The sequence below is a fragment of the Schistocerca nitens genome, chromosome 2 (assembly GCF_023898315.1).
Source record: "Schistocerca nitens isolate TAMUIC-IGC-003100 chromosome 2, iqSchNite1.1, whole genome shotgun sequence".
NCBI lineage: Eukaryota > Metazoa > Arthropoda > Insecta > Orthoptera > Acrididae > Schistocerca > Schistocerca nitens.
In genome coordinates, this window is record NC_064615.1 from 217,237,407 (window position 1) to 217,259,049 (window position 21,643).

A 21,643-nucleotide genomic window follows, 5' to 3' on the forward strand; every position below is an offset into this window, starting at 1 on the left:
CTGTTGCCTATGTGTAATTTAAACACAGCCTGTTTTAATTATTACACAAATTATGCAGTATACATTAAGACTTAATTTTATCCTACACAATGCTACCTCTCATCTGCTATTTCTGCTATTGATAATAATAGTAATAATAGTAATAATAATAAAAGAATAATAATAATGATATAAAAATACTATTTCTACTATGAATAAGAAGTACACCTTCTACCAAATCTATTTTTACTACTGTTATGATAACTTCAGTTTTTGTCTGTCACATTCCACAATGCACTCCATTGCTCTTCCCGGCACATAGGCATGCTTTGCCGGTTCGTTGAGCGCTTACAGAGTGCTGTGGCTACATCTGCCTCTTCCATTGTTTCTTGGCTCCTTGTTCTCGGTGACGAGCGGGGCCACACGTCACCCAGGTTCTGGTTCCTTGGTGGCGAAACACGGCCAACTACCGCGTTTCTCTCCGGTGTCAGTACGAAGGCTGCACGTACGGTGTTGGCAGAAAGAATATAACAGGGATTGGACAAAGGTATGAAAACATCGCGAGAAATGCATACTGGAAGATAAATGGAGATGTTAGTCACGTGCACAGGTGGCGCTGTTGTATTTGTAGTTGCTCGTTTAGTGGCAGTTGATTTCTTTTAGACTTGGTGAAATTATAAATTTCATCAACTACCATTTTGTGATGGCCATTATTCCAGGGTTTAATTTGGAACCAGTTAAGTTCTTTTTCTATTTCATCAGCTTGAAGTGGCAGCTTAAGTAGGTTATTTATTGCAAAACGAAATAAATCCACTTATATTGAATTGGATGAAATGATACAGCGGGAATAATGACGTGGAAGATGTAGGTTTGCGATAAATCCCCAAAACCTGACTGTGTTCATGTCGAGGGAAAGGACGGAATCGGTCGTGGATTTGTACAAAGTAGCCCTACACATTTGCAACTTTGCCGGCCTTTCGTTGGTTAAATAGTTGCGAAATAACAGAACTCTGCGAACATGGAGAAACTACTAAATGCCGCGCTGGGTAGCCGCGAGGTCAGGGGCGTCTTGTCACGGTCTACGCGGCTGACCCCGTCAGAGATTCGAGTCCTCCCTCGGGCATGGGCGTTTGTGTTGTCCATAGCGTAAGTTAGTTTAAGTTAGATTATGTAGTGTGTAAGCTTAGGGACCGATGACCCCATCAGTTTGGTCCCATAAGACCTTACCTCAAATTTACAATTTACAAACTAACAAACACTCATTAAGTGTTTTGGCGCCAACTAATTTAGTAATATGCTCGATATCGACTGTATCTATTCCACGAAACTTCTCTGTCTGCTTATGCTTCATAAGGTATCTGTGTGAACGCGCTCTTTGATTATCCTCCGTGCAAATGTTTGTTCATATTTTTTTGTCAGTTTCTATCATTCTAATTAATTCATACATGTAATGCTAGAAAGTTTGTTCTACAAAAATACTGTAGTGTTGAAGTAGTATTTCTAGACTCGGTTCATGCATAAAGAACGTAGGTTTGTACTTATGTAAAACCTGGAGGAAGTTCCTCCACTACGAAACCCGCAAGGCAGGAATAGTTGGATTTAGCGGTAGAATCGCAAGCAGTCTTTGTGGCACAGACAGTCGGTGGGTAGCAGGCAAACTGTTCACTTCTCGTATATTGAAGGAGGCAAGGAAAGCAAATGTCCAATGTGTGTGAATGCCTAAGGGACCAAACTTCTGAGGTCATCGGTCCCTAGACTTGCGCACTACTTAAACTAAGTGAAACTAACTTATACTAAGAACAACATACACACACACACACACACACACACACACACACACACACACACGAGGGAGAACTCGAACCTCCCGCGGGAGGGGCCGTGCAATCCGTGACATGGCGCCTCTAACCGCGCGGCCATGGAAAGCAGCAAGATTGTGTAGTAATGGATGTGGAAGATTACTGGTTACTTATTCATGTCATTTATTGCGTGGCTCTGAATCATAGAATGATGATGTTCGGTTTGTGGGGTGCTCAACTGCGTGGTCACCAGCGCCTATACAAATTCCCAGTCTGTATACTGTCCAATCTAGCCACTTCCACGAATAATAATGGAATGATGAGGACAACGCAAAAACCGAGTCCCCGATTAGAGAAAATCCCCAACGCGTCCGGAAATCGAACGCGGGTCCCCGAGATCCAGAGGTAGCAACGCTATCCACTAGAACACGAGTTGCGGACTAGAATCATAGAAATCCGACCCCAGAAGGTAATTTTCAGAGACTTTATAATCAAGAGCCATGAGCAAGTTTGCCGCCTTTACTTTAGCTGCAGAAGATCGCCACCGCCACCACCTGAATCAAAAGTAAAAGTTCAGTATTGCAATTGTTGGCATGGACCAGTTATTTGCTCTGTCTGTAAAAAATAATCGCTTTTACTTCAAATTGATGTCGAGAACCTTAAAATAATCCTTAGCAACTTTACATTGACAGGATGCTTTTTCTAGTGATTCAACTTAACCGAGTATCCAGTTTTAATGTAAATCAGAGTATATTGCTTTAAACTATTAACCACCAACTTTTGTGGAGTAATAAATGTCTTACGCCTTCAGTTTTTTTCGGATATACTGTACGTAAATTTTCCTAAGTGAATAATTAAAGTTTTGAATAAATGTAGATGCTCAGAAAATAATTACATTACTTAAGAGTCATTCATACTAAAATGTTGGTTCAGCATTAAAAATAAATGAATTAAACAGTGTTTATAATAAATGGTTATTTACCATTGCAGTTTAAGGGTCTACTTAATGAATATCTGCTTCAAAGGTGTGTAATCATGTTTACATTCATATATTTGTGTTTAAAAATGTTTTCTCGTTGCGTCTTGCCAGAAGTGTTCATTTCTGATTTCCGTCAAGTGGTAGAATAGTTTCTGGGCCCACAGTCTAAATATTGGGCCACTATTACAATCATTATTAAAGTAAGCGTACTAAGGAAGTGTAGTAATTGTTGTAATAACGTTTGTATTATTTAAAGATTAACTGGCTATAACTGTTCAGACCATAACAAATTCAGGCACTCCATATGTCACTTAAGCTCTACTTAATGCAAAGAACTATGTGCTCCCTTTGAAAATATTTAGTAATGTCCCCAGGTAACTTAACTATACAAAGGCCATTTATATTCAGTGTTTTCCCATAATGAATTGGTAAAAGCTCATCATGTCCACATTAATTGTGCTCCTCCCTTGGTTTCTTGTAATGAATTTTAACTTTCTTATTCTGAATACGAAGAGTCAGTGCTAGTGAGAGCCAGTGTGTTACCAAAATATCTTAAGATTTCTTCTGTGTTGCTCATGAGCAACTAATGTTCTACTGGTTGGTAGATTGTGCTATTGCATCGCGTTCTATTTGAAAAACATATGTTAATACCAAGTAAAGTCTAATACAGTAGTTTATTTTTTTAATGAATAGTGTAATCGCTTTACATCAGTTTTCCTAATTGTGACTATTTCCTCCTTTACGCAAGTTACAGTTTTCTTTTAAACTACGATAACCTTGGTTTGATTCCCGCTAATTCAACTACTACTCCTCATCAGCAATAATCATTCGTTTAACGCAAAATAATCCGACACCTTTCCGTTTAACACAATGTCACAGTCATTTTAAATTACTTTTATAGGAGTAACATTATCGGCGAAATGCTGTTATGGTAGTAGCCAGCAGTGTTATAAGTTGAATAACCCCCAATGAAAAGCTTTTTGAATTACTCTGAGTTGACAAAAGTCATAGGATACCTCCTAACTCCGTCTCGTATCTCCTTTTGCCAAGCCTACGACGTGGCATTGACTCAACTAGTCGTTGGACGTCCCCTGCAGAAATACTGAGCCGTGTTGCTTCTATAGCCGTCCATAATTGGGGAAGTGTTGCCGGTGCAAGAGCTTTTCACTGACTGACTTCTCAGTTATGTCTCATAAATGTTCGATAGGATTCATGTCGAGCGATCTGGGTGGCCAAATCATTCGCTCGAATTGTGCAGAATCTTCTTCAAACCATTCGCGAACAATTTTGGCCAAGTGACATGGCGCATTGTCATACACAAAAAAAACCATTTTTGTTTGGGAACGTGAAGTCCACGAATGACTGCAGATGGTCTCCAAGTAGCTGAAAATAAATATTTCCAGTCAATGATCGGTTCATCTGAACCAGAGGAACCAATCGATTATGGACCCACCACTAGTTTGCGCAGTGCCTCACTGACAACTTGGGTCTATGGCGTCCTGGGGTCTGCGTCACACTCGAAACCTATCATCAGCTCTTACCAACTGAAATCAAGACTCCTCTGACAAGGCTACAGTTTTCCAGTCGTCTAGAGTCCAATCGATATGCCCAGGAGCCCAGAAAGAAACTGCAGGCCAAGTCGTGCTGTTAGTCAGGCACTCATGTCGGTCGTCTGCAGCCATAGGCAATTAACAGCAAATTTCGCCGCACTGTCCTAACGGATAGGACTGTCGTACGTCCCAAATTGATTTTTACGGTTATTTCACGCAGTGTTGCGTGTCTGTTAGCACTGCCAACTCTACGCAAAGGCCGTTTCTGTCTGTCGTTAAGTGAATGCCGTTGGCAGCCGCGTTGTCTGTGGTGAAAGGTAATGCCTGAAATTTGGTATTCTCGGTTAACTCGTGACACTGTGGATTATGGCAAGAAAGGAAGAATGAATTGATTGTTGGTATTAGTAACGATCATCCTTCCTTTACCTCCTCTGCATTACTGCAGATGACGTGTCACTGAGCACATTTGTTCTGTGCGTGCAGTACACGTAAGGCGCCTAGTTGTTTCCATTGCACTGTGTGGAATACGAAGGTTCTGTTATAGTTCACTAACCTCCTGTCTTCAAGTTGATGTCCCCAGCGCAGAAAACAGTACGCAGGTCGTAGGTTCTGTATCTTGAGGCTGAAACTAACTTTTAGCGAGGTTCTGTTCTGAAATAATGTATCACTTCTTTGGGATGGCACTCGCGTATTTTAATATAGCCACATGATCTTATTACAACACCTTCTGATACAGCAAAGTACATGATCAAACACCATGTTTACGAAAATGTATTTTTATACTATTGGTGGCACGTGTCTGTGTCTCATGACTACCGGAGTGAATCTTTTAATACTGAATACTGGCAAACACGTCCTGCCACAGACACCATGACTGTACATTTCGACTGCCTAATCCAGAGTGACGAACAGGAACTTCAATACAAATTGGAAACACATCCTACTACAGACAACATGTCTGTTCTTCTCGGCTGTCTAATCCAGAGTGACGATCAGCCCGAAACACTTCGCGCGCCATACCAGAAAAGGCGTGACCCGAACGCTTCCGAAGTGCTTCGTCTGCAATTTCGTCAGTCTTTCGTTTTTAATTTAAATTGTTTTTAATAATTCTAAAATGGCTGTTGATAGCTATTGAGAGAAATTTATATTAAAAAGTGAAGTCATTCCAATGAGTAGTTTAACTAATAATAATAACTAACGTTTTGGCGTCCTTGCTCCGAACACAGCAGCCAATCACAGAGCAGTAGCATTATGCAGGCGGTCTTTCTCACGGGAATGGTACCGAATCTAGCATCTGTCACAGGTACCTCACACCACATTTCGTCATCTACACTCCTGGAAATTGAAATAAGAACACCGTGAATTCATTGTCCCAGGAAGGGGAAACTTTGACACATTCCTGGGGTCAGATACATCACATGATCACACTGACAGAACCACAGGCACATAGACACAGGCAACAGAGCATGCACAATGTCGGCACTAGTACAGTGTATATCCACCTTTCGCAGCAATGCAGGCTGCTATTCTCCCATGGAGACGATCGTAGAGATGCTGGATGTAGTCCTGTGGAACGGCTTGCCATGCCATTTCCACCTGGCGCCTCAGTTGGACCAGCGTTCGTGCTGGACGTGCAGGCCGCGTGAGACGACGCTTCATCCAGTCCCAAACATGCTCAATGGGGGACAGATCCGGAGCTCTTGCTGGCCAGGATAGTTGACTTACACCTTCTAGAGCACGTTGGGTGGCACGGGATACATGCGGACGTGCATTGTCCTGTTGGAACAGCAAGTTCCCTTGCCGGTCTAGGAATGGTAGAACGATGGGTTCGATGACGGTTTGGACGTACCGTGCACTATTTAGTGTCCCCTCGACGATCACCAGTGGTGTACGGCCAGTGTAGGAGATCGCTCCCCACACCATGATGCCGGGTGTTGGCCCTGTGTGCCTCGGTCGTATGCAGTCCTGATTGTGGCGCTCACCTGCACGGCGCCAAACACGCATACGACCATCATTGGCACCAAGGCAGAAGCGACTCTCATCGCTGAAGACGACACGTCTCCATTCGTCTCTCCATTCACGCCTGTCGCGACACCACTGGAGGCGGGCTGCACGATGTTGGGGCGTGAGCGGAAGACGGCCTAACGGTGTGCGGGACCGTAGTCCAGCTTCATGGAGACGGTTGCGAATGGTCCTCGCCGATACCCCAGGAGCAACAGTGTCCCTAATTTGCTGGGAAGTGGCGGTGCGGTCCCCTACGGCACTGCGTAGGATCCTACGGTCTTGGCGTGCATCCGTGCGTCGCTGCGGTCCGGTCCCAGGTCGACGGGCACGTGCACCTTCCGCCGACCACTGGCGACAACATCGATGTACTGTGGAGACCTCACGCCCCACGTGTTGAGCAATTCGGCGGTACGTCCACCTGGCCTCCCGCATGCCCACTATACGCCCTCGCTCAAAGTCCGTCAACTGCACATACGGTTCACTTCCACGCTGTCGCGGCATGCTACCAGTGTTAAAGACTGCGATGGAGCTCCGTATGCCACGGCAAACTGGCTGACACTGACGGCGGCGGTGCACAAATGCTGCGCAGCTAGCGCCATTCGACGGCCAACACCGCGGTTCCTGGTGTGTCCGCTGTGCCGTGCGTGTGATCATTGCTTGTACAGCCCTCTCGCAATGTCCGGAGCAAGTATGGTGGGTCTGACACACCGGTGTCAATGTGTTCTTTTTTCCATTTTCAGGAGTGTATATACTTGTTGCATCTCCACTGCTCTGGGACAGCTTCTTGGAGCCTAATATGATGGTTGACTAAGCCAGAAATATTACAGGATCCAGGAATATTGAATTCCTTCACGATTTCCGAAATGAAATGCCCCATGCGTCTAGCTTCAGCTACCATTTCGCATTCATTGTCTGGTAATTTCTGTCGTGTGGATGAATCACGTGGAAAACTTTTCTCACGAATGACTTGAGTGCAAATGACAGCTCCACCAATCTACTGCCCTTTTATATCTTGCGTACGCGATACTACCTCCGTCTGTATATGTGCATGTCAGTATCCCATGACTTTTTACTCCTTATACTAGTTAACTTGGGAGCTGCCGACTCGGGGTTATCGACGCTCACAGACTCAATGGAAGACCCGGGAAAGCCCAGATGTGTGTAGGAAATATCACGCATTCTTCTGCAGATTGCGTTCCGAGCCGGTTCTGTCGGCATGGGCGCTTATTTCTGGGAGTATCGTGACAAAAGATGGCCGTAACTCCGGCGGCACGTGTTCCACAGCCGCTATCTCCCAGGGGTGCAGCGACCGGGGACTTGTGCATTTTCCATGAGCGAGCGCCGCGGCAGAGCGGGGGCGTGCAGAGACTGCTGACGCGGCGGCCAGATGTTCCACCGCCACGTGCTCGCTTTCTTTTCTGTCCATTTTCTGGTGAGAGGGAAGGAGCGCTAAACGGTAGGAAGAAAAACTTATTGCCCACTGCGAACTCGTTGCAGATTCACATCTGCCAGGAGACGTAGAATAGAACATTAGGGTAACTCCTTAACCTTTAATATAAAGGGGGCAACGGCCTTGCCGCAGTGGATACACCGGTTCCCGTGAGATCACCGAAGTTAAGCGCTGTCAGGCGTGGTCGGCACTTGGATGGGTGACCATCCAGGCCGCCATGCCCTGTTGCTATTTTTCGGGGTGCACTCAGCCTCGTGATGAGGAGCTACTCGACCGAATAGTAGCGGCTTCGGTCAAGAACGCCATCATAACGACCGGGAGAGCGGTGGGCTGACCCCACGCCTCTCCTACCCGCATCCTCCCCTGAGGATGACACGGCGGTCGGATGGTCCCGGTAGGCCACTCGTGGCCTGAAGACGGAGTGCTTTTTATTTTTAGTATAAAGGGAGTGGAAGGGCTTGACCCATATACTGACCATTTCATTTCAACGTATTTATTTGCATCATAGATAAATCATTAAGAGAATTGCAATCGTAAATCAGATAATTTCTTTAAGAAACGCCATTCAGGCAAACTTTACAAACTATTATATGAAACCACAAGCGAGTTAATCTCTTCACGAACGTTTAAGAAAACGGCCACTCGGTCCAAGTAAATGATTTAAAATAAACTTTACATCAAATAACCAGGAAATCAATTATTATTTCCACATAGATTGAAAACCGCTCCTCCCGGGCGAGATATTATCAAACAACTTTGGAAGGTTATAGACTGTTTGATCAATAATAACCCAGTTATTTCCCCATCAAAATTGACATGCGCCATTAAGGATGAATTGCACCACAATTTTTTTAAAAAAGTTTTCAATTAAGACCCATTCTTCTAGAAATCCCCAAAAATTCTTAAGACAAATATTTAAAACATAAAACCCGGGCAACCTTCCAGATCCACAACAAGTTTTAGAAAACTGCAGCTTGTACAATAACTGAGGCCCGAGATTGTGAGGCCGCGACTTGGCCACAGACGGTGGAGGCGACTGGGTACTTACCTTAGAATTAAGATGTGGACTCCGTTTGCACTTCCACCCCGTTCAGAACACCGAAATCGGAACCAAACAGTACACGCGAGCTCAGGCGAAGTCCACCGTCCGTACGCCCGCTAGTAATTTTAAAGGGGAGGCTCTGCACTTCGGTGGCCCGTTGCTTCCGATCTCTGAAACATAAATCAGAAGCGACAACAGGGAACCAAACAACCCTTCCTTCACCTTAATACTGCAACTTATACGGAAAACTACTTCGATAAAATTGACACTATTATACTGATTTCATTCCTTTAAGCAGAACCACGTACACGAATGATGCAAACGGAACTGGCTCATTAAAACCCAAGCATCACATGGGGCTCCTTATGTGGGCCTGTAAGGTACCACACGGCAATCTTTAGACACGAAATATAGATCGTTCGGGCAAGGCTGCGTACACGTTTCAATGTTTTAGACACTTGCCAGCTGAAGTAAGAACCGTAGTATTAAGGAGCAAAGCACACACTTAATACGAGGCATGAAATATCACATCACAGTCCTTGCAACACTTTGCTGCCTAAAGAGCAATCATCCTTATACAGGGTGAGTCACCTAACGTTACCGCTGGATATATTTCGTAAACCACATCAAATACTGACGAATCGATTCCACAGACCGAACGTGAGGAGAGGGGCTAGTGTAATTTGTTAATACAAACCATTAAAAATGCACGGAAGTATGTTTTTTAACGCAAACCTACGTTTTTTTTAAATGGAACCCCGTTAGTTTTGTTAGCACATCTGAACATATAAACAAATACGTAATCAGTGCCGTTTGTTGCATTGTAAAATGTTAATTACATCCGGAGATATTGTAACCTAAAGTTGACGCTTGAGTACCACTCCTCCGCTGTTCGATCGTGTGTATCGGAGAGCACCGAATTACGTAGGGATCCAAAGGGATCGGTGATGAACCTTAGGTACAGAAGAGACTGGAACAGCACATTACGTCCACATGCTAACACCTTTTTATTGGTCATTTTCACTGACGCACATGTACATTACCATGAGGGGTGAGTTACACGTACACACGTGGTTTCCGTTTTCAATTACGGAGTGGAATAGAGTGTGTCCCGACACGTCAGGCCAATGGATGTTCAATGTGGTGGCTATCATTTGCTGCACACAATTTCAATCTCTGGCGTAATGAATGTCGTACACGAAGCAGTACATCTGGTGTAATGTCGCTGCAGGCTGCCAAAATACGTTGTTTCATATCCTCTGGGGTTGTAGGCACATCACGGTACACATTCTCCTTTAACGTACCCCACAGAAAGAAGTCCAGAGGTGTAAGATCAGGAGAACGGGCTGGCCAATTTATGCGTCCTCCACGTCCTATGAAACGCCCGTCGAACGTGTACCTCACTCCTCATGGTAATGTACATGTGCGTCAGCGAAAGAGACCAATAAAAAGGTGTTAGCATGTGGACGTAATGTGCTGTTCCAGTCTCTTCTGTACCTAACGTCCATCACCGTTCCCTTTGGATCCCTACGTAATTCGGTGCTCTCCGATACACACGATCGAACAGCGGAAGAGTGGTACTCAGGCGTCAACTTTAGGTTACAATATCTCCGGATGTAATTAACATTTTACAATGCAACAAACGGCACTGACTACGAATTTGTTTATATGTTCAGATGTGCTAACAAAACTAACGGGGTTCCATTTAAAAAAACGTAGGTTTGTGTTAAAAAACATACTTCCGTGCATTTTTTTATGGTTTGTATTAACCAATTACACTAGCCCCTCTCCTCACGCTCGGTCTGTGGAATCGATTCGTCAGTATTTGATGTGGTTTACGAAATATATCCAGCGGTAATGTTAGGTGACTCACCCTGTATTTCACTAATCGTTGGTAGGACTTGAATTACTTAACTTGATGCCAGCTGCTGGATCGATGTGGCGAAGACGCCAGACGTTGCTTAGTCTGTTAGTAATAGCGTGTTCCTTCACGGAAGCGAGCACATGCTTAGCTTCACGAGGTTGCCAAGAAGCCACAACGCCGGCCCGCTGTTACTGACCCCAGTACGATCAAGGGCTAACTGCCGCTCGTACTCAGGCACACCGTGCTCGCTGTCGTCTCTCCAATGCTAATGCGCGCGCGCCGGCCCGCGTGGCCGTGCGGTTCTAGGCGCTACAGTCTGGAGCCGCGTGACCGCTACGGTCGCAGGTTCGAATCCTGCCTCGGGCATCGATGTGTGTGATGTCCTTTGGTTAGTTAAGTTCTAGGGGACTGATGACCTCAGACGCATTTGAACCAATGCGCGCACTTCCGCCTGCCGTGCCCAAGGTTGTTGCACCACTTCCACTAGGTACTCTCGGCTATATCCTGAGCCGGGCCAGGCTCCAATGACAAACTTCTGCCAGAGGAAAACGATAGTGCCTAAGCCAAAGATATCCCTTGGGCCAGACCAAAAATAGAACACACAAACGTTCGGTGTGGGAACACCGTTGGTATTAAAAACAGCTCTGAGTCGTCTCGGAAGAAATAAATACTGATCCTGTATGGTTTTCAAGGGAATCTTATACCTTTTTTCCTGCGATGATCCTGGTGGATAGCAGTCATGCAACCTTCTCTGCAAAGTAGATCACAAAGAATCACTATTATAGAGATCTGGTGACTCTCGTGGCAAGGGGAGATGTGAATTCATCCTAGCGCTCACGAAACTGCTCAATATGGCTTCGGAATCAAGTTTTCCTGTTAAGGCACTTGCATCACTGATGAGTTGCTTTGGAATTACAACTCGTCCTGCAACTCCATGATTATGGAGGATCCTTTGTGTTGTTTTGATCCTGACAGGGTTCGAGAGTGCAGTATTCAGTTCTGCAGTGACCTTTTCAGCTGTTGTCATAATCCTCTTCAGTGACCTCATATCTTTATCGTTCAGCATGCATTTTTGTCCGAGTTGTGACCTAGCGGATGATGCTTTTCTCGTTTTCCCTGTATGTGATATGAATTTTCAATACTCTTCGGCTACCTTGCACACGGAATTGCCCACTGTACGGGTCACTAATAGTCTGCCCACGTTCGAAGCCACTTAGCTCCGACATAACGCACTACCACGAGCGAGGTGGCGCAGTGGTTAGCATATTGGATTCTCATTCGGGACGACGGCTCAAACCCGCATCCGGCCATCCTGATTTAGGTTTTCCCTAAATCACCACAGGCAAATGCTGGGATGGTTCCTTTGAAAGGGCACAGTCGACTTCCTTCCCCACCCTTCTCTAATCCGACGGGGCCGGTGACATCGCTATCTGGCACCTCCCCCAAATCAACCAACCAAAAAAACAACCATAATGCATTCACAGCTACAAGGAACATGTTTTGGCCACGACTGAGGCTGGAAATGTATTGAAGACACGACAAAATTGTCGTTCGTAGCCAAATACAAAAGTTCAATCTGCAGACTTGGCTAGCATCTGTATTCATATTTTAGAAAGCATATCTTACGTTGTTTACATATTTTTGTCCATCCCCTGCACATCTGCTTACGTTCTCGCGTTCCCAGCCGCGTCAAACTGATAAAATTACAGTCGTATGACTGCCATTGGGTTGCTGTTACGTACTTATACACACTATCTGCCAGATGTGACGTCACTGGTGCTCCCAGCTTCGCCATATATGACCTTACTTTTACTTGGCGCCGGCCGGAGTGGCCGTGCGGTTCTAGGCGCTACAGTCTGGAACCGATCGACCGCTACGGTCGCAGGTTCGAATTCTGCCTCGGGCATGGATGTGTGTGATGTCCTTAGGTTAGTTAGGTTTAAGTAGTTCTAAGTTCTAGGGGACTGATGACCTCAGATTTTAAGTCCCATAGTGCTCAGAGCCATTTGAACCATTTACTTGGCGTTAGAAGTTTCGGCTTCAGTTGCGCGGTCGCAGGATGGCATGCCGCCCTGAGCTGCAGGTCACCATTTTATTTGGGTGTTATCGGTAATTTTTATTTCAATGGATCCTTTGATTACAGTGTCCAAAAAAGCCGTTAGTGCAGTGACGAAGAAATTTCACCAAATTTTTTCAAATTTTGTACGATGACCGTTTTCTAAAGCATGTACAGAGGAAGCGGATTTCTCGGGATAGCGTAGGCGATGGAATCTCTCGTGCCCATTCCTGCGTTGTTTCAAACTGGGCACTGTTGTCCGACGTAAAAATGGCCACACTCGCAAGGTATCCTGTATACTACAGGTGTTCTGCTGCATCTTCAACTGGTGTTAGTAACTGATGGATTTTTGTTGGACGTCTGAAAATAGATCTTGAGTCTTTTGAGCAAAAGCTTATCTTGCCCGACACGGAGCCAACAAGCTGGTAAAGGACTTGGCCAATCTCTTCGTTCTAGATATGGGACACTGCGAGCATAATAATAATAACTGAAGGGATTTCATGAGCGGAATTAGCGGACTTCGACTTGCTGGGGGTCACATTATAGTCAGTTCTGACGAGGTGGCGCTGTTTACGAATGCGCCTATGAAATACTAATTAAATCCGTCAACAAATATAAATATATATATACTGGTCAGCCAGAACATTTTGATAACCGAACTACTGTCTATATCAACCACTTGAGGCGATAGCACGTCACCTGGCGAGAAATGAATACTAGTCAGACACACGCACGGTGCATTTAGTATTAGTGAGCGTGCTGTCTGCATGTGGAATGGGGAAGGCATGCGATCTGCCTGAGTTTGACCAAGAGCAAATTGTGATGGCTCTGGAGCTCGGCACGAGCAATTCGGAGACTGCACGAGTTGTCGGGTATTCGAGGAAAGCTGTGGTGTGTGTCTTCAACAGATGGCGAAGCGAAGGTGAAACCACGTCCAGAGATGAGGTTGGGCAGCCAGCTCTCACTACAGGTGTCGGACGTCGAAGGCCCGTGGGGGGGGGGGGGGGGTTGGAGGGGGGAGGGTAAAACTGGATAGACGGCGAACTGTGGCAGAATTAACATCAGACTTTAATCCTCGCCAGAATACGAGCGTTTCTGAACACATAGTACATCGAACACTCCTAATGATGGTCCACCGCAGCCGACGATTCGTGTGTGACAGTGTTAACACCACGACATCGACAACTGCGACTGGAATGGGTGTGTGACCATTGGCACTGGACGTTAGCGCAGTGGCAGTGTGTTGCATGGTATAATGAATCTCGATACCTTCGTCATCATGCCGAAGAGGGGTCGCGAATCCGTCGTCTTCCTGGGGAACAGCTCATTCACAGCTGCGAGACGGAGAAGCTGATTGTGGCCCCACTCTGATGTGAGGAACATTCACGTGGGCATCCATGGGTCCAGTTGAGCTCGTGCAAGGCACCGTGACGGCCAAGGAGTATCGTACACCGGTTGCAGACCACGTACACCACTTCACGACGATCACGTTTGTGGTTTTCAACTAGGTGTTGCTCCACGTCACAACGTCAGGTGCGTGATAAATCTTTTCGAGAAAAACAGTGGCAGCTAATTGATATGCTGACTCCTCAACTCGCCAGACCTGAACACATCTGGGATGTAACTGAACGTGGCGTTACAGCTCATTCCCCCCTTGCCCCCCTCTCCGGAATTTACGGGAATTAGGTGACTTGCGTGCAAGGCCTCATTGCTTCCATGCCATGACGGTCGCCACTGTTATCCGTGCCTAAGATGGACATGCCGGCTATTAGATAGGAGGTCATAATGTTGAGGCTGGTATAAGTTGAAGACCAGCCTGTGACGAAAATTACATTCTCGTGACTCTGAAACCTGAACGGGAATCACGAGATGTGAAACTGGGGGGAAATTAATTCAGAATCAATGAGAAGAAATAGGTAAGTGTGTGACATATAGAAGTTGGGGTTGCTGCACAGAGCATGCTCGGATAGTTTAAGTGGTAACGCGACTGCACGAGAGCCGGCCTTGGTGGTCTAGCGGTTCTAGGCGCTCAGTCAGGAACCGCGCGACTGCTACGGTCGCAGGTTCGAATCCTGCCTCGGGCATGGATGTGTGTGATGTCTTTAGGTTAGTCAGGTTTAAGTAGTTCTAAGTTCTAGGGGACTGATGACCTCAGATATTAAGTCCCATAGTGCTCAGAGCCATTTGAACCATTTTTTTATTTTTGTGACTGCACGAGATAAGAGAGAAATCCGGTTGCGGCTTCTGGTCTGGCAGAAATTTTCATATTTCGCTTTAGGTAATACACCTATACCTGTTAGATGTAAGGAGTAGATAAGTGTGTGACACATGGAAGTTGGCGTTGCTCCACAGAGCATGCTCGGATAGCCTAAGTGGTAAGGCGACTGCACGACATACGAGAGAAATCCGGTTATGGGTTCCAGTCTGGCACAAATTTTCATATTTCGCTTTAGGTAATACACCTATACCTATCAGACAAATGCTGAATTTCAGGAATAAATTTTAATAATATATCAATCTCATTTAATCCATATATTCCTTAAAATGTCTTTTGTAGCATCACATTTCAGATGCTTCATTCTCGGTTTTCCCACAGTCCATGTCTCACTGCCATACCATGGTGTACTCCAAACGTGCATTCTCAGGAATATCTTCCTCGAATTAAGACCTGAGTGTGATACTAGAAGATTTCTCTTGCCAGAAATGCCGTTTTTGCCAGTGCTACTCTGCTTTTTATGTTGTCCTTGCCTTGTCCGTCACGGGTTATTTTGCTGCCTAGGTAACAGAATTCTTTAATTTTATCTACTTTGTGATCACAAATTATGGTGCTAGGTTTGTCGCTGTTCTGATTTATGGTAACTCTCGTTACTTTCGTCTTTCTTCGGTTTGCTGTCAACCCATATTCTATACTCATTAGACTATTAATTCATTCAATAGATCCTGTAATTCTTCTTCACTTTCACTCAGGAAATGTCATCAGCGAATCATATTACTCTTAATTTTAACTCCACTCTTGAACCATTCTTTTATTTCCATCATTGTTTCTTCGAGATACAGATTGAACAGCGTAGGCGAAAGACTACATCCCTGTCTTACACCCTTCTTAATTCGAGCATTCTGTTCTTGGTCTTGTAGTTCTATTATCTCCTGTTGGTCCTTGTAATGTTGTATAGTACCCATCTTTCCCTAAACGTTATCCCTGCATTTGGAACATCTTTCACCTTTTGACATTGTCGAACGTTTTTTCCAGGACGACAAGCCCTATGAACGTGTGTTTAGTCTTTCTTCCATCATCAACCGCAACATCAGAACTGCCTCTCTGGTGTCCTTACGTTTCCTGAAGCCAAACATTCACAATATTATTCTTGTCAGCAACTTCGGTGCACGAACTGTTATGCTGATTGTGCGATAATTTTCGCACCTGTCAGCTCTTGTAATCTTCGTAATTACGTTAATGATGTTTTTCCGAAAGTCAGGAGGTCTGTGGTCGGACTCATAAAGTCTACACACCAACGAGAATACTCGTTTTTTTGCCACATCCCGACTAATCGTAGAAATTCTGATGGAATGTTACCTATCTCTTCTACCTTATTTGACCTTAAGTCATCCAAAGGTCTTTAAATTTGATTCGAGCGCCGGTTTCCCTATCTGTTCCCTATCGACTCCTTCTTTCACGTCACCCGATAAGTCCTCCCCCTCATAGAAGGTCATCAATGTACTCTTTCCACCTACCCGTTCTCTCCTCTACGTGTGACAGTGCGAATCCCATTGAACTCTTTAATGTTACCACCCTAGCTTTTAATTTAACCGAAGGTTAGTTTCACTTTTTTATGAGCTGTATCAGTCATTCAGACATCATTTATTTTTCGAGTTCTTCACATTTTTCATGCATCTAATGCGCCTGTGCTTCCCTTCACTTCCAGTTTATTTCATTCCTAAGTTACTTGTGTTTCTGTACTCCTCAATCTCGCTGAAAAATTTTGTACTACCTTCCTTCATCGATCAAATGAAGTATTTCTTCTGTTAGCTATGGTTTCGTCGCAGTTACCAAAGTTTTTCTCTCCAATTTCTGTGGTTGTCCTTTTTAGAGATGTCCATTCCTCTTCAAGGGAGCTGCCTACTGAACAATTCACTATCCCACTGTCTATAGCTTCAGAGAACTTCAAGCGTATCCCTTCACTTCTTAGTACTTACGTATCCAGTGTCTTTGCGCATTGATTCTTCCTGGCTATTCTCTTAAAGTTAAGTCTACTTTTCATTGTTACCAAATTGTGATCTGAGTCTGTATCTGCACCTAGATACTACGTACAATCCAAAATTTGATTTCGGATTCTCGTCTGAACATGATGTATTCTAACTAAAATCTTCATCTATCTCCGAGCCTTTTCCAAGTATCCCTTCTGCTCTTGTGATGAACAGAGTATTTTCTATTACCATCTGAAATTTATTCTAGAATAAAATTAGTGTTCCTCCTCTCTCATTCCTACTACCAAGCCGTATCCTCCAACATTTATTTGTTCTACTCCGCATTCCAATTCCCCGTGACTATTAGATTTTCATCTCACTGAACTACCCGTTAAATAGCGTCTGATACTTTGTCTCTTCATCTTCGGCTTGCGAAGTCGGTATGTGTATCCGACCTATCGTTGTCAATGTTTGTTTGCTATCGATTCTGATTAGTACAGCCCTATCACGGAACTGTTCACAGTAACTCATTCTCTGTTCTACTTTCCTATCCATAACGAATCCTACTCCCATTATACTATTTTCTGCTGCTGGTAGTGTTATTGTATACTCGCCTGGCCAGAAATCCTCTTCTTCATTCTATTTCACTTCTTTGACCCCCACTATATCTAGACTGAGCCTTAGTATTTCCATTTTCAGATTTTCGAGCTTCGCTACCACGTTTAAAATTACGACACTCCACTCCCCGACTCGTACAGCGTAGCCTTTCGTTGGTTATTCCATCTTTTTCTCATGGTCACCTTTCCTTTGACAGTCCCCTCATGCCCTCATGGAGATCTGAATAGGGGACTGTTCCGGAATCTTTTTCCAATGGAGAGATCATCATGACTCTTTTTCAATTACAGACCACATGTCCTGTGGAGACACGTTACGTGTTTTTAATGCAGTAGTTTCCATTGCTTTCTGCATGTTCATGTCATTGATCATTGCTTATTCTTCCGCATTTAGGGGCAGTTTCCCACCCCAGTGGGAGAGGGTATCATGTATCTCTGTCCGCTCCTCCGCCTACTTTGACTAGTCTGTTGGCAGAATGACGCTGACTTCTTATGCCGGAAGTCTGCGACCGCCATTTATAACGAGTTTTATTCAAAATTTAAGCACTGGCGGTGTTCCGGGATCAGCAACGTTTTGATTACTCATCGAAGACGCCAGCTTTATTGTGTGTTTTAGCGAATCATCTTTGAGATTCCCGAAGTACGATTTCAAAAAGTCCTCGAGAGGTCTCCAACCCACGAATTCGTATCTACATTTCGCGACGTTTACCTTTTATTAAGCAAATGGGGTTGCCTTAAAATATATTCACTCATAGTCGATCTGCCTGCTAGTGGCCCTTTCTCCATCCAGATTTTAACCGAAAGCGAACATAGTCTTCCCAGTGAAAGGCAAACACTTTACTCCTTTTTCTTTAACTGCAATTAAACTAGGTTGGGCCACCCTTCTCCCCTCACCGCCCATCCAATGTTCACCTTTTTCGCCGTCTTTAGCTACCTTTTACACTTTAGGGATTAATTTTAAATCTGTAACGTAATGTAATCTAAAACAAATCTCTGGGGTGGCACTCCCTCGCCGGTATCAGTTCGTGCCTTTTGAGTGTTTGACCTCTTGCTGGCGTCTGATCGTAATTTCCCCCGGCGGCCGTCGAAACTGTAAATTACGTCTTCTCAGGCTGCCTTGTCTTTACTCCACTCTATTTCCGTCGCATTTGTCGTTCTTCTTCCTATTCAGTCCTCAGTCTTCGTCTGTGACTTTACGCTCTCCAGTTCACTGGGGGATCCATAACTGCTTTTTTGAGAAAGTTTGCGTAATGTGTAATGTGGGATTCGTTGAAGTCTACTGTGCTGTGTTTTCAGGTATGTCCAAAAGTCCCCAGCACAAGGTTCCGTATTGGATATATATACAGCCTGTTCTTTCAACCAACTGACGATGTTTATCTTCTCTTTAGGGTAAACATCATCTTACTCCAGTAACAGACTATTAAGTATGATACGAGGGGCGTTTGAAAAGTCCGTGCAGAGTCTGAGTATGTCACCACCGGCGTGTATCGAGGTCATGTTTAGTTAGTAGCATCTTTGGAAAGAACGCGCACCAAGTTTCAGCCATATTTGTCTATTTATTTGTGTTTGGCATTCGTGTGAACCAAGAAAGTCGAGTGATTGTCAAAAAATGGACGAAAAATAATTTATTGTGGTGATTAAACATTACTTTATGAAAGGCAAAACGCCTCAGGAGACTAAAGAGAGGTTTGATAAACATTACGGTGACTGCGCACCTTCATAAGTTTTTTTCAAAATTTTCGGAGTGGCCATTTGGGTACAGGTGATACTGAACGTTCTGGACGCCCTGTGGACGTTAAGACTCCAGAAATCATTGATTAAATCAATGATAAGGTGATGGATGACAGAAGAATTAAGGTGCATGCGATTGATATTGCTGTGGGCATCTCGAATGAATGGGTATATGATATTTTGCATAAACATTTGGACATGAGAAAGCTATCCGCAAGATGGGTTCCGCGATTGCTCACTCTTGACCAAAATCGGAATCGTGTGAAGTGTTGCAAGGATGGTTTGCAGCTGTTCAGGAAGAATCCACAGGACTTTAAGCGTCGTTTAGTCACTATGCGTGAAACTTGAATACATAACTATACTCCTGAGACCAAAGAAGAATCTGAACACTGGGGGAATCTGCACCAAAAAAGGCGAAGACCATTCCTTCGGCCGGAAAGGTTATGGCGACTGTCTTTTGGGATTCGCAAAAGATAATCTTCATCGACCATCTGGAAAATGATAAAACTATTACAGGTGCGTATTATTCATCGTTACTGGACCGTTTGAAAACCGAACTGCAAGAAAAACGCTGGCGATTGGAAAGTAAAAAAGTCGTTTTCCATCACGGCAATGCACTAGCACACACCTCAGCAGTTGTGGCCGTAAAATTAATGGCAATAGGATTCCAACTTGTTTCACATCCCTTCTGTTCTCCAGACTTGGTTTCCTCGGTCTACCATTTGTTCCCAAATTTGAAGAAATGGTTGGCGGGACAAAGGTTTTATTCAAACGAGAAGGTGATTGCAGCAACTAATAGCTATTTTGCAGACTTGGACAATTCCTATTATTCGGAAGGGATCAACAAAGTAGAACAGCATTGGATGAAGTGTAGAAGTCTAAAAGGAGACTATGCCGAAAAATAAAAAAGGTTTATCCCAAACACTTAAGTAGTTTTTATTTTTGCACGGACTTTTCGAACGCCCCTTGTAGTGTGCGGTGATGCTTTCCATACTTCATGCGCCTTTCCATATACAAATTGATGTTCATCAGTATCTTGCATGTGACAGGTTGCACAAAAGCGATGGGGGGGGGGGGGGGTAGGGGGGGAAGAGACTCTACCAATTGTACCGCAAGCAGTCATGAATTCATTGGGAGTTTTCTACTGGCCACATTATACCACAAGGCTCGAGCACTCGTCGGCAAATGTGAATGTTAGAGACTTTTCCATATGGTTTTCCAATCGACCTCGCATCCACATCATTCTTGGCATGCGCAGCGATCAGATATTTGTGCAGTGCTCGGACTGTGGCTAGCTGCTTCCGGGTATCCCCATACTGACGTAGCTCACTCAAACAATATTTGAGATGTTGGAGGTCATTTGGGAAGTGGTGAACGTCCACTGGCGTTTCGGGATTGGCCAGCATTATTTCGTTCAGTGTAAAGGTGGCGATGCTGTTTGGCGCACGCTTCCGCTGTTTTGAGTGGAGCTTATATGCAGAGCCTGTGTCTTCGTATATATGTCGGTGAGATTTAGTCCGCCTAATGCAGTTGGGAGAGACAATATTTGACCTTGAAAATGTGGCCACGGCTGACAAAATGGCCGAAGGCTACAAGTAATCTGTGTGCTTTCGTGGGGAGTATTAGGAGCACTTGTGACATATGGTTTACTTTAGATTCATCAAGGTCACCCGATACAATTCGTTGAGGAATAGGAGGTTATGTTGACATACAGATGCCGTACTTTATTAAAGTAAATCTTTGTAATTGACTGCAACCGTGCATCGAATGCCTCGAGTGATTTTCACTCACAGGCACTTCATGACCGTCATCTCCTTTTGTACGTCCTCGTATGGGAGCCCATTGTTCACCACCGATATTCAGAATACCGGACTTCATCACATTCAGCCTAGTCCCACCGACTTTCTACACTGCTCGACTACGTCCATCGTGTTTCGTGCCGCAGTGGCGGTTTTGTTTATAAGGCCAGATCATCTGCGTAGGCACGCAGACGAACTTACGATCCCCTGTGATCCCCTGGAGGTATCTATTCAGAGCAGTTAAGAGTGGCTCGATGGCCATAGCAAATAATGCCACTGACATCAGGCATCCTTGTCTGATTGAGCTATTCACTGATATCGGCCTCATCGGTCGACTGTGTATCAGTATTGTGGACTGCAGAAGACGTGCGATGATTGTCACGAAACGTTGTGGGAGGTTTATTTCCTGAATGGTCTTCAGCAAATACTCGTGGTCTACCCTGACAAACGCTTTGTCAAAATCGGGAGTAACCCTGGGGCAGGAATGCGAAAGGCGGCCACAACGGCGATTATGTAACGATAATCGCAAAGTGTGTCCTCAATGTGGCAGTCTTTATCGACACTGGTTTGTTAAGGGTCTCTGACTGTGTT